The sequence below is a fragment of the Panthera tigris genome, chromosome C2, assembly GCF_018350195.1.
Source record: "Panthera tigris isolate Pti1 chromosome C2, P.tigris_Pti1_mat1.1, whole genome shotgun sequence".
NCBI lineage: Eukaryota > Metazoa > Chordata > Mammalia > Carnivora > Felidae > Panthera > Panthera tigris.
Genome location: NC_056668.1, coordinates 15,272,712 through 15,286,064, shown reverse-complemented (window position 1 = coordinate 15,286,064; position 13,353 = coordinate 15,272,712). Strand labels below are relative to the sequence as shown.

The following is a 13,353-nucleotide window of genomic DNA, read 5'->3' as shown; positions in this document are numbered from 1 at the left end:
CTAGGTTTCTGAGTAACACCATGCTTAGATAGATATTTTATTGATCTCCTTAGCTTTAATACTTACCGTAATGCCTCAGAGTAGAACTCATTAAATGTTGAATTGCAATACTGGTATGTAGATGTATTTAAATGAGGATTTATACATATGCATATCTCTGAAGCCTCTCTCTCTACTGCTCTCCCATCTTACCCCACAGTGTGAGGAGGGGAAAAGAGGATTTGTTTATAGATAGAAGGATGGGGACCATTCTTGTACAAATGCCACACCACCTCTTAATTCTGATCCCCAGTTATCTACTTGGGATCTTGACAGTTCCAGACATTCTGTGTGTATTGTTTTTACCTAGAAGGGGAGGGGGAAAGAAGGTGAGCAGAAAGGACAAGGTTTCTGGGTAGAGGTAGTTTATTAAACTGTGATCTTATTTTGGATTCCTGGAAATGGTGTCCACTGAGGAGAAATAGTTGCAAATGACTTGGAGATAAGCAACAGTTTCTAAATCTCCCAAATCAAGGGCATCGCCTTCCTTGGGGGCAGGTCAGCAAAGGACTATTTGGGTGCTGTTTCTTGGTATTTGTATAGAAATGAATGCAGAAGCCTAGGAAATAAAATTTCCAAGTCGGTTCTCCCCACAACTCTGATAAATTCTGAATGCAAATGAGAATACCCTCTGGAAATTTTAAAATCGGATATTCTTAGACTCCATTACAGAGCCATCCTGAATTGGAATTCCTCAGAGCAGAGTTTGGATTTCTGTATTTCACAGCAGTGGTTGAGAATCACCAATATATGGAAAACATGTCCATTCACAACAAAGAACAGACTTTTATAACTGCAATTGAAGAAATGGATTGCAAAGATCTCAGGAAAGGCAACATATGTTATCAGAGGTCCTAGAAAGTGCCTAAGATATGTAAACTAGAGTGATTTCATGTGAAAAGGTATAAAGAATGAAGAGAGTATTCAATGACAGCACTGAACACACCAATCAGACACTTTTTTTGCCCTCTTCTGCTAATGTGGAGACCAGAGGAATATTTAGTGAAATTGTAATGTCATGAAGGTAAGACAAATGACAGGAAACTCTCTCTGAATCCTGAGCCCCACCGTGTGTAAGTCACTCCTATGGTGATAACAAGACTGAGCTCACAAAAGAATTTTAAAAAGGGTAGAATTGCTTTAGGGCCATCAATAACGTTTAAAGCCATGCATGGTGAGGTCTTGTTAGCTGGTCTCTTATATCATCGGAGCATAAAGAGCTAACCTGCCACGGTCAGTCAGGAATCCAATTTTTCACTTTGGTTGTTAGATAGTGTAATTGCAGCCAAGCCTACCTCTTGAAAGAGGACTGGGCAAGTTTTATGTCAAGATATAGAGCTGGACACTGAGGTTTAAAATATCGTTTCTAACACTGAAAAAGCAACAAAAAGGCACCTGAGTTTTCAGCCTTTCACTGGGCTGACTTTTCTTCTAAAATGTGATTTCGGAGGGGCTCCTGGGTGGCTCAATCTGTTAAGCATCTCACTTTTGGTTTCGGCTCAGGTTATGATCTCGTGGTTCGTGAGTTCAAGCCCCACATTGGGCTCTACGCTTGGCAGTGCAGACCCTGCTTAGGACTCTCTCTCCCTCTCTGCTCCTCCCCTTGCTCATTCTCTCTTTCTCTTTCTTAAAAATAAATAAGTGAATTAAAAAAATAAAAAATAAGAATAATACGTGATTTGGAGACGTTTGGTTGCCAATTGAGGGCATAGGCTTTTTTTTTTTTTAAACATTTTTTTATTGGATGCAAATATTCATTTGATATGCCTTGTATTTAATGTCAGAAAAAAGTTATGAAGACACAGTGAATATTCGTCTAACAGGTCTACTTTTATTGCAGATAGAACCCTTGGGTCATCCAGGTATACTTTTTATTTGGCATGCTAGAAAAATCTCCATTCTTGACTTTCCTACTTAGTGCCTGGGTGAGTTTCTCCTAGTTCTTCCTTTGAATTTCCTATAAATGGAAAATAAGAAACGAGTATAGTCATGGATCATTCACCTGCTACCTTTGTGTACTCACTAGGACACAGGTGATTGGGAAGCTTCTAGATAAGAATAAAGCCAGTAGCATCAAAAGTGGTGCTTTTTAAGCAATCATCCATGTAAGAGTCTGTAGACTGGTTGGGGCCAGCAGTTTGTCATCTAATAATAGTATACTTTATAAATAAAAGTATTGCATTCACATGATGATTTTCTCTCTGCACATTGGTATTTCCACTAAAAGTCATTAAGGGATTAAGAAAATGTCACATCAAGATAAATGTCAGTTTTTCAAATAAAAAAGTATAATCATGATATGGGGAGTTTTCTAATCTTTGCAAAACTGACTTTTTCCTAAGAAATGTTACCCTCTTTGAATTTTGATAGTGTACTTATCTGCCCGACTAACTGAGTGGTGCTGACCTAGGCAGTGTGTACCTTACCAAAGCAATATTGCTAGAAACTAGTTCTGGCTATCTCTAAATCATTTTTTACAGCACTAAACACACCACATCGCACACATTAATATGAAATGAATGTGGCTGTCAATACTGCTCATATTACCCTTCATTCTTCCACTAATATATTCTTTTGATAGTGTTTGTTTCTTAACAGGATTATTCTTATTTAACAACCCTTGACATCATATCATTGACCTCAATTGATAGACAGTAAAAACTCCAGCCCTTTCAATAACATTATCTATCTGTAATAGGGGCAATACTGAGAATCTACTACTCTTCTTGATTTTAGAAGACCCATAGTTTAGACACCATTGATGCCATTGCCAATTTCCCATCTTGAAACGCAAATGGCAGGATTGCATTTCTTGTTCTCTTGTACTTGGGGGGAGCCATGTGCCGGTTTTGGCCAAAGAGGTGGGGAAGATCCTGACACGTCACCCTCCAGAGACTCACCCTGGATAGGTGATTACCATGGTTATCAGGGCCATAGCAAGCTGTTTTTCTTCTGAATAAAAACAATTTTCTGTTGCATGAGTTTTGCAAAGCATGGAGGTGTTCTTTTTTCATGACTTTGTTTTGACTGCTGGGGAGTTTAGGGTGAAAACTGTGGGTTCTTCATTAGCAACTAGTAGGAACACAAAGTATATATTCTATGTGTGCTCATGCCATTCAGCTTTGTTTTTCTTATCTAATATTCCTCTTTGTTCCAACTCCTCTCCCCTTTAAAATGTATTTATCACTTTGTTTCAAATGTACTTTCTAGGCTGCTTTAATTCCTTGTGTAATAGAACTATAGTGCATAATAAATAATCATGGTTGGGAGAAGCTAAAAGATTTTTTTCTCATGAAGAGGGATGAACTGTTTGGGTCTGAGGTAGCTGAGTTGGGTTAGAGTAGCAAAAAAGGCCCCCCAAAGTACTATTTGTTGTTAATAATAAGAGCTCAATTATAAGAGCTCAAGAGAGACTATGATGGTTAATTTTATGTGTCAACCTGACTGGGCCAGTGGATGCCCAGATTAAACATTATCTCTGGGAGTGTCTGTGAAGGTGTTTCCAGATGAGATAAGCTGTTGAAATGGTGACTCAGTAAAGCAGATGTTCCCCTCCCCACAATATGGTGGGCATCATCCAGTCCACTGAGAACCTGGATGGAACAGAACTGCAGAAGGAGGAGAATATGTCCTTTTACCTCCTGCCTGACTACCTGAGCTGGAACTTTGGTTTTCTCCTGGCCTTGGACTAAGATTTTCACCACCGGCCTTTCTGGTTCTCAGGCCTTCAGACTCAAACAGGACTTAACACCATGGCTTTCCTGGCTCTCCACCTTGTGGATGGTAGATTGTAGGCCTTCTCAGCCTCCAGAGTCATGTGAACCAATTCCCCAATAAGTCTCTTCATATCTCTCTCATTGGTTCGGTTTCTCTGGAGAACCCTAATACAGAGAAGACTACCAAAAGACTAAAAATCTTGATACTCTGAATACATTTGATATTCCATGCTACCTAGAAAACATAATCCTTAAACCAGCAAGAGGAAGGGTGGCTGATACCTATTTGAAGAGATTCTCTGGATTAGGATATCATGGAAATGCCACATACTATTCTGTTGTTTCAGTGGCTAGACAATAATTACTGTTTTTTTTTTTTCCTTTGGTAGTTAAAATGAATCATGAAGATAGAAAAGAACTCATTGACAGTTGACTCTCAAAAGGACAATTCTAATGGTCCCACCATTATCAAAATACCCTGGGGCAGTTACTGCTCATTAACAATGGTGGCCTCACCTCCGCCCATCCACTCTCTGGAATTTTTACAATAGGACACTTATGACCTTGTTCACAGTAGCATTGACTTTCCTTTTCTATTCTCAGCAAAGACTATCTCTTGGAATTAGATGGGTTATCAAATGCAGCCCAAGCTGCACAAAGATCACATTTTAGTTTGTCTGAAGAGCCCTCATTCAAGTATCGAGGAAGATAACCAAGACAGCTTGTGGGCTCTAACTCCTGTGTTTAGTGACACAGTTGGCCTATGAGATACCTGGAAAGTCTCTGGGTAGAAGTCTTCTGATAACATTTCCTGGTATCTCCAGAAGTCTGCACCCTATTTGAGCCTGATCACTTTCTAGAAGGCAATGCAGTGCTATAGAGGCAGTAACAAAAAATTCTCTACAAATTCTCAGCATCCATTGCTAAGGGCAAGCCATATGTCACAAATAATTGGCATAACACTGCTATCATAGTAGCAGAAACTTAAAATGAAACCTGGAGTGCTCCTATGTGATTTTGAGGTATTCCTGTAATATTTATAAGGGTTTTTATTACTGCTTCTTTTCATTGAAAAATAGGTGTCTTCGAAGTTTATATTGACTAACCTGAAGTGTATTGCTGCTTTTATAGCCTTCTCAATATCAGGATAAATTCTCAATCATCAGACTAGGTTTTTAGTCAATAATTTCAAGTGAACAACTTCCAAATGTATGACATGCAATGTGGCTAAAATAATGGTTTTACCACAAGATAGAAGTAAGTTATTTCAGTGTAAGAATAATCTTCAGGAAATCCATTGAATGATATCAAGTTTCAGAGCAGTGATTTTTAGAAAAATGTTTGAGTGCTAGGGTATAGTGCTTTCTCACCTACCAAGTGTCGTACTTTAGGCTGCATCTACACTGTCTTTGGAGAAGTTGCTTCTTCAACAACGCACTTTTTAATGTTGACCTTCAGTAGAACAATTTAGGTATAAGTAGGCCTTGAGATCAGTCTTTATTGCTTTTTTTAAAAAAAAGATACTCATGCCAGATTAAATGATCATAATCTATACAAAGGCAACAGTGGAATGCATAGAATATAGCATTGGATCCCCACTCCTTTGGAGTAGGCTAAATAGTGACCCCATAAAAATGTCCATATCCTAATTTCTAGAATCTGTTAATATATTACTATACATAGAGTAAAAGGATTTTGCCATCACGATTAATTTAAGGATTTTAATTTTGGGGGGGTGACTCTGGGGGGATTACTCTGCCTTATCCAGGTGGGCCCAATATAATCACCAGGGTCCTTATAAGATGGAAGCAGAAGGTCAGAAGGCAGACAAGGTGATGTGGAAATGAAAGCCGGGGGGGTGGGGGGGGGAAGGCAATAGATGTGGGGCCATAAGCCAAGGAATGAGGACAGCTTTTAGCAGCTAGAAAAGGCAAGGAATTGGATCCCCCCACAAAGCCTTCAAAAGGAATGCAGCCTTGTCAACTTGTAAAGTCATATTGACTTTGTGACCTCCACAACTATAAGTCAATAAATTCATGTTGTTTTAAGCCACTACATTTGTAAAAATTTGTTACAGCACCAAAAGGAAACCAACGTACCTCATTTGCCCATCTTTCCGTGATCATGGCACCTGAGACCGAACAATTTTGGTATATTAATAGCAAGTGCACGTGTCAAGGGGAAAAATGTTTGAAGTTTAAAACATTATTTTTATTTTTAAATTAAAAAAAATTTTTAAGTTTATTTATTTTGAAAGAGACAGAGACACAGTGCAAGTGGGGGAGGGGAAGAGAGAAAGAGAGAGAGAATCCTAAGCAGGTTCCATACTGTCAGCACAGAGACCAATGTGGGGCTCAAACTCATGAACCGTGAGATCATGACCTGAGCTGAAACCAAGAGTCGGCCCCTTAACCGACTGAGCCACCCAGGTACCCCTGAAGTTGAAAACTTTAAAAATTTTTCCATGTCCTTCCATTCTTGTGCACCTGCTAACTCTGTGTCTGTGCACAGATACCAGCCATCTACAAAGAGAGTCTAGGGCTTTTCCATCTGTTGGAAGATGGTGCTATACCACTTACAAACCCAGGCATCTTCCTCCTGCCCCCGAGAAGTGAAAGAAAAGCAAAGGATAGTCCACAAAGTGTTGGTGAATGAAATGGTCATGCTGTTTGGGAATATCTTTCAGTTGTAATTTCTTTATAAGCTTCTCTCTCTAGAAGTAGGGTTAGGACAAGAAGGGAAGCTGATGCTAACAGATATTAATAAATGGAGTGGAAAACAATGAGGTAGTTTAGCTTCCGATAATCCTACCAGAAGAGCCAGATTGCATCACTCAGGTGCACAACAGAAGAGATTATGCTATTTAAGGGATACTGACTGCTGACAACAGAGCAGGAAAAAAGATTTCCCCTGGCAGAATGAAATAGGCAAGTTGGCAAATAGGAGAGAGTCAAGATTTTGGAGGATTACATGAACCCGAAGAATAAACTGTCAGTATCATCCAGGGAAAACTGGTGGGAAAATGTTGTGGAAAAAAAAAAAAAAAAAAAAAAGAACACAATGAAGAAAAGTTTGAACAGCAAAGTACTGAGAAAATCTAAAAGTACTGAACAAATCTAGACAAAGTACTGAACAAATCTGGAAAGTTAACAGAGAATAAATATGTTGAACACATTGTAATCTTGCAATAATGGTGACAATAAAAACTATACCTCCAATTACTCTGCAGATAACATTTTGAGGGAAATATGGGCATGCAGCCAATAATTGGTGGTCTTGTGGTCCCATGAGTTATCCATAGACTAGTGAAGTCATTGTGAGTCTGGGTCCTGTTCTTCAGCTTTTATGGCTTTTTATTTTGCCAATGTATTTAATAGCTACCAGGCTTAGAAAATAATTATTTATATGAGTATTTGTCAGTGTATTAGCATCTCTAAAGAACTTTTAAAAAACACCAATACCTGTATCCATTCTCTAAACATTCTGATTTATTTGGTCTGGGGTATGTTCTAGGCATTGGTAACTGTTCAAAGCTCCCCAGGTAATATTTACATTCAGCCAGAACTGAGAATCACCTATTTATATTAACCAAACGTAGTTTTAGGCTATAACAACAATGATCATTGCAACTGTTTTCTAAGTGCCACAACATACCCACTGCTGTCATACTTTTTTGTTTTGTTTTGTTTTTGTTTTTTTATGTACTATTGGGGAGAAAGTGTTATCCTCAGATCCTCAGTTTATACATTTGAAAGAGCATATAACTATGCAGTTGAACCCAGGCTAGATATTAAGCCTGGGCTCTTTGTGTTATATTAATTTATTAATTGATAATAGGAGATGTATGTAGCAGGAAAGTCAATAATTTACACAAAGTTCTTCTGGACTTTGAGAACCCAAATAAAAGCATATGATTGGTGAGAAAAGAGTTAGAACCACAGGAGTTGACGCTTTAATATAAGGAATGAATCCAGCAAGCCAAGAGAGCTTGATAAGCTACCCATATATTTTTGAGGGACCCTCCTGTCCGGAGAGTTGGACCTAGCTGTACAAGGTTGTGCCTTGGATGGTGTTGCAGGTACCATGAGGACCCTCACTCACCCTTCCTCCTTCTATCAGGATTTCAGACCTACGTTGTTATTTTTATTACAACATCTCTTAGATATTAGAATTAATTAGATCCTAATTTTGAATCCCTTTGGTAATGTTTGGGAAGACCTTTAATCTCCTAAATGGAGTATACTTTCATCAAGAAAGGGCAGTTTGCAAAAAAATTGTAACTTTAAAACAAAAGTTTATTTATTTATTTTTAGAGAGGGAGAGCACACGAAGTGTGTATGAACTGGGGAGGGACAGAGAGAGAGGGAATGAGAGAAATCTCAAGCAGGCTCCGTGCTATCAGCATAGAGCCTGATGTGGGACTCAAACCCATGAACTCTCGTTAGATCATGACCTGAGCCAAAATCAAGAGTTGGATGCTAAGCCGACTGAGCCACCCAGGCGCCCTATAAACTTTTTTTTAAATTGTGTAATAGACATTACTATAGATATATTTACATACTAGATGTTACAATGGCAGTGGGTACAAGGTGTGGAGAACTTTGTATGACACTAAACAATGTGTCTTTTGTATTTCAGGCAATGTGGAAGTGGGGATAGAGCACTCAGGAGTTTCATACTAGAAGAGAAGTGTCACATATTTTATTTGGAATGTACAGTTTTTGAGGCCACATGGATGCTGGATGGAGGAAAAAATGGGGGCTTGCGACAGAGAGATCGAATGTTCTAATATAGCAGGAAGATGATGATAGAGATGGAGAAAGGAGGTTGAATCTGAAACATATTCAGAAAGCAGTAGCTACAAAATTTGGTAGTTCATAAGTGGGAAGGGTGAGGTAGAGTCAAGTGAATTCCTAGTTTCTGTGTTGAGTAATTGGATGGTATTTCTAGTCACCAAGACAGGAGCAGGAGGAGAACGTGGTTGGCTGGAGCAAAGGAGAGGAGGAAGATGCAGTGCGCTGAGTTAGGTGTGGAGATTTCATGACATGGGGCAAGATACGATAGGGATACTTGGGAAGTCAGGCTGAGAGAAGGTTTGGGGACCACCGTTGTGCCATAGTATATGTGGGAGGTGATGCAGTGACAGAGTTAGCAGTGGGAAACACTGTATCACTCTTACAGTTTTGCCTAGGCACGATACCACTCATGGTGTTGATGATGGTAATCTCTCACATGTAGGATATTTCATGCAACAGTGGTGGGCTTGATGCCTTACGGGCATTGTCAAATTTAACGTCTCTCAAAACAATGTGAGATATGTACAAGACATTCCTAAATTTTACAGATATAGCAAAGAACGAGCCATGAGATCCTCTGCTACATGACCTCATTCAATACCCTGGAATTTTTCATCGAATTTTACTCCCCGTCTATCTTGGCAAAGTCTTTAGCACGTACAAAGCATCTAATACATGCTAGCCAAATAATGGTGGGATTTACTTCCTACAGAGTCACCCTTATGACAGAAAGGATTTGGCTAACAGTCATCGGGGAAGTAGGGTGGAAGGATTCTTTTGGTAAAATCTTGCATTTATGAAGGGTTACAGAAGCTGAGGTGGTAAATAAACATAGCAACGTGATTTTTTTTAACCTGCTTCAGTCTTTAGGCTTCCTTAGGAAATCTGAAAGAAGCTATGGATCCTTTCCCCTGAAAAAGGGACACTGAGGAGAATGAGCATACCCAAAATTTTGAATAAAGCTGAGGTTCACCAACCCTGCTAAAGGCTGAACACATGCTTTGATGTGCACATCTTCAAGTTATTTCCATGATTCCTTCTAAATTATCCCCACTTCTATTGCAAGGATAATTTCCCTTGTCACCTATACAGCCAAATTCTGATGTAGCTGGAATTAAGGATTAGAGCATTTCTGAGGCATACGTGTGATTTTGATTACCTCCCAATTCAGATCGAAATAAATCTATATCCTTTTCCAAATCTACTCTTTGGAGATTTTTGTGAATATGCAAATGGGCATCCTGTACACTAAGAATCTGGACAAATGACAGGTCCCCTCACTACATTGTTAGTTACCCATAGAGATCAATTAATTCTTATGTGTATTGAATAACACACTCATATCTATGAGCTGCTCCTAACAAACAAAACTAACTCTATGCTCAGGAAATGTAAATAGATTTTAATATCAACCTGAGAGAAATAATTAAGATGAGAATGTGCTGCCAAAATAATTATATAATATACTACAAATTATCATCAGTTAGTATAAATTGAGAATCGTCATTATTACATCATCGAGATTTAGCCAAAGTAATGAACTTCCCATCAATTAACGGTCTCAAAGACTACCAAATGACTTTAGGAACTTAAAAATAAACAGCTTAAGTATTTCCCCATTTCTTTGAAAGCCTGCTATGTACAAAGCAATGCACAAATTCTTTATGTCTAACACTGGGAAGAAGATTCTTGATCACTTGTATGCATGGAGGCTCAGAGCTGCAGAGAACCTTGGCAAGATTAGAATCCAACAATCCTATTTGACAGATGAAGTGACTGCATTTAAGAAGAACCAACAGAATTTCCAAAATAGCATACCTAAATGGTCTAAGAAACTCAGGTCATAGGCATGTTAAACCCTGGTCTGAAATTCCGGGCTTACCATTGGGTGTATGACATGGGACCTCATTTTTCTCATCTGTAACATGAGATACTTTGAGAGGATAAAAAGATACCGTTCTAGTCAAATGCATAGCATAGTCTGGCACAAAGTGAGTGCCCAGTGAGTGGCAATTATTTTATTCTATTAGGGCAAGAGCAGAATTTGCAACTGGATCTACTGACCGTCAGTCTAAGACTCTAGTCATAGATAGAAATGAGTTTTCCAGTCTTTCACCAGTCCATGGGCATTGGATGGCTACACTCTGTGACTTTCATTTCAAGGTCTCTTTTGATTAAGGGGGCAGAGATGTATGTTTTCCTTGGTGTTATTTTTACTGTTGTATCGTTCTCACCTTCAACAAGTACTCAACAAATAGGTGTTCAACTAAAGAGTGAATTTCTCTACTGTGCTCCTACCACATTCTCTCCTTGGCTTCAATACAATCAGCATTTCTTGAGGACTTATGTAAACTGGACAAATGAGTGGATGTTTGATAAACAACTGAATTAAAGGAGTATAAAGCTTAACAACACGTGTTCCATGTTCTATTGCGAGGAGAATCAGTTGGCATCTGGGTGTACATAACAGTATCAGAATGAGATGCTTTTTTTGCCCCTCTTTTAAATCCTGAGGTAAGTTTCAAATCCCAGTCTAGCCACTGCTGGCTCTGTGACCTTGGGCAAGTTACAGAATCTCTCCGAGCTCTGTCAGTTTCTTGTATACAGAATTTTCTCAGGAAAACAATTGATGCATTTCATTCACTTAGCACAGTGCCTGGCACACGGGAAGTCCTATAAGAGCAGCTCCCAAGGTCTTTATGATTATGATTAAACATGAAGGGGTTGTGTATCTGACTTAGTGGGCGCAGGTTCCAAACACGGGTTTGTGACCTCTTGGCACATCGCAGATGTACTGCTTGGCTGGCAGTTTTCTGTGTTGAGAGATAAAAACTGATTGTGCTTCTGTCCTGTGGAAATATGAAATGAACTCTTTCTAACCATCTCTGTTTGTCCTGCTCATAGGCAATAGATACAACATCTACGAGGAAAGAACCAATGCGCAAAATTATTTAACTAATCAGCATTTCCACTCCACTTCCTAGGAGAAGGAAGCAGGGTATTAAAACTACATTTTCTCCCTGGCCTTGTTTTTATGTTAATTGACAGAAAGGAAAAAAATAAAAACAAGAGAGCACAAATGTTGACAGGAGAAAATGTGATATAATTCCACGAAATATTTTGGTTCTAAAATATTTTATGGAGACTAATGGCTCAATTATAGCTTAATGCTCATTGCTCTAAGTGTTGTGAGGGGGATGAGAAGTCTCTCTTCTGAAGCACTTGTTCATGGAAACAAGAAAGCAGGTTTCCTGAGAGGGAAACAGCATGTTCATGTTCACCTACTGGCTGCTGTCCAGCTCAGGGACTCGGCCCAGCCCTGATGCAGCTTCCCTGCTGGATGGAGCATCACGGTGTCCCCTCCCTTTCCATCAGGGAACCGTTAGGATTCCGGCTACTGTGCTTGAAATTGTGACTTGCTTTCTCAATCCTATTACAGGATTTGAAAGTGTCTGTGCAGCTCTCCAAAGAGGTAAATGTATTTCAGGAAGTGGAATCATAGGCTGAAATGCATTACAGTTCTTAATAATATAGGGCTTCAGACATTGAATAAAACCTTCCTTTGAGGAAACTGAGGCATAGAGGGGCGACTTGCTCAAATGTGCTTGGCAGAGTTGAGAGTACAGCACACTGAGTGAGCTGGAGGGAGGTTATTTAGGAGACTGCTTTTATCAAGAGCTTCTAGTACAGTTCTTGGATCGTTCATTTATCCATTTCCTTTATTCATTCAGCAGAGCAGTGTTGAGCACCCACTGTGTGTCAAGTAATGTAGTACATGCTGGGGATTTAGGGGAACAAGACAAAGGAGGTTTCTATCCTCCTGGAGGTTATAGTATTGTAGGGAATATGGACCACAAACGAGTCGATGCCCAGATGTTTGCATTATGAGCATGTTCAGTACATGGTGGATGAAATTATTACTATCTCTGAGCTTCAATTTTTGTGTGCAAAAGGATAATACCAATTATACCAAGAGTTATTGGGTAGAGTAAAGGAGACAGTTGCTTATCAACCAGCATGGTGCTGGACGTGTGTTAGGAGTTCCAGTGCAGAGTGTTCTCACTTCATTCCTCATCTTTAAATTCGTCTCCCATCAGCCACTCTCTTGGTAGAATCAGCCTCAGTAGGAATCAGTAAGGGTGCAGGCAGGGCAGGCAGTGGAGAGCCAGTGGGAAGAGAGTGGGAATTGGGGGAAGTGCTGAGGATTTGGGGTGTCCACACTGGAGACAGGCTGGGAGACAGTAGCATCCTTGCCAAGCAGCAGAACGCCCACTGGGAGGTGGTGGATAGACAGGGAGAGAAGAGGACGCTGAGTGATGGGATGGGTCCTATGCATATCCTGCTGGTTGCTGGGGGCACTCTCAGACTACAGAAATTCATGAAGACATTTCATTCATACGAAAGCCCTGTTCCTCTGTAACCTAATCAAGTCTTGACATTTGAATTTCTAACTAATTTTTAGGAAATAACTTTTCAGATTCTCATCATATAGCACTTGTTCAATATGAATAGAAATAATTACCTTACCGGAGTGATTAGCATGCCCAAGAATAACTATAGCCTTTTTCCCCCAATTTTTACTTTTAGATAAATGTCAGATATCTTCTTTAAAATGCTTTGATTTCTTTTTTTCTGAAGAATCATTACAAAGTCGTAAAATATGATGAAGGTGCAGGGAAATGCAAGGAAATAATGGGAAATGTGCTTGAGAAGAAAGCCAAGTTGACCTGGCAGAGAAAATTTTATCAGCAATGATTTTAGTCACCAAAAATTGGGAGCTATTAATATTAATTTTATCTAAA

The 13,353-nt window shown here is 39.4% G+C and overlaps 1 protein-coding gene across 8 annotated transcripts in view; it reads right to left on the bottom strand.

Annotated features, from left to right (window-relative positions):
- GRIK1 (glutamate ionotropic receptor kainate type subunit 1) overlaps positions 1-13,353 on the bottom strand; it is a 369,367-nt gene that overhangs the window by 108,296 nt on the left and 247,718 nt on the right. The gene's annotated exons all lie outside the window — the stretch shown is intronic.